We start from the raw sequence: 819 nt of genomic DNA on the forward strand, positions 1-819 counted from the left end.
TTCTTTCCTCCTCAAAAGCTGAGCAAGCTTAGAGTGGATGTTCAGACTTTCAAACAAAAAGATGGTGAATCCCTCTATGAAGCTTGGGAAAGATACAAGCAGCTGACCAAAAGATGTCCATCTAACATGTTTTTAGAATGGACCATATTAGATATATTCTATTATGGTCTATCTGAATTTTCGAAAATGTCATTGGACCATTCTACAGGTGGATCCATTCACCTAAAGAAAACGCCTGAAGAGGCTCCAGAACTCATTGACATGGTTGCAAATAACCAATTCATGTACACTTCTGAGAGGAATTCCGTGAATAATGGGACACCTCAGAGGAAGGGAGTTCTTGAAATTGATGCTCTGAATGCCATATTTGCTCAGAACAAAATGTTGACTCATCAAGTCAACATGATTTCTCAAAGTTTGAATGGATGGCAACATGCATCCAACAGTACTAAAGAGGCAGCTTCTGAAGAAGCTTATGATCCTGAGAACCATGCCATGGCAGAGGTTAATTACATGGGTGAACCTTATGGAAACACCTATAATCCATCATGGAGAAATCATCCAAATTTCTCATGGAATGATCAACAAAAGCCTCAACAAGGCTTTAACAATGGTGGACGTAATAGGTTGAGCAATAGCAAGCCATATCCATCATCTTCTCAGCAACAGACAGAGAATTCTGAACAAAACACTTCTAATTTAGCCAATCTAGTCTCTGATCTGTCAAAGACCACTTTTAGTTTCATGAATGAAACAAGATCCTCCATTAGAAATCTGGAGGCACAAGTGGGCCAGCTGAGTAAGAAAGTCAGTGAAACT

At 39.4% G+C, this 819-nt stretch overlaps 1 non-coding gene across 1 annotated transcript; it reads right to left on the minus strand.

Moving 5' to 3' along the window:
- Positions 1 to 24: 24 nt before the first annotated feature.
- LOC127745103 (small nucleolar RNA R71) lies at positions 25 to 128 on the minus strand. The gene has a single exon (XR_008006298.1). It is a non-coding gene; the product is annotated as a small nucleolar RNA R71 (small nucleolar RNA).
- Positions 129 to 819: the final 691 nt, after the last annotated feature.

Source organism: Arachis duranensis, chromosome 2 (genome assembly GCF_000817695.3).
Source record: "Arachis duranensis cultivar V14167 chromosome 2, aradu.V14167.gnm2.J7QH, whole genome shotgun sequence".
NCBI classification, from domain to species: Eukaryota; Viridiplantae; Streptophyta; class Magnoliopsida; order Fabales; family Fabaceae; genus Arachis; species Arachis duranensis.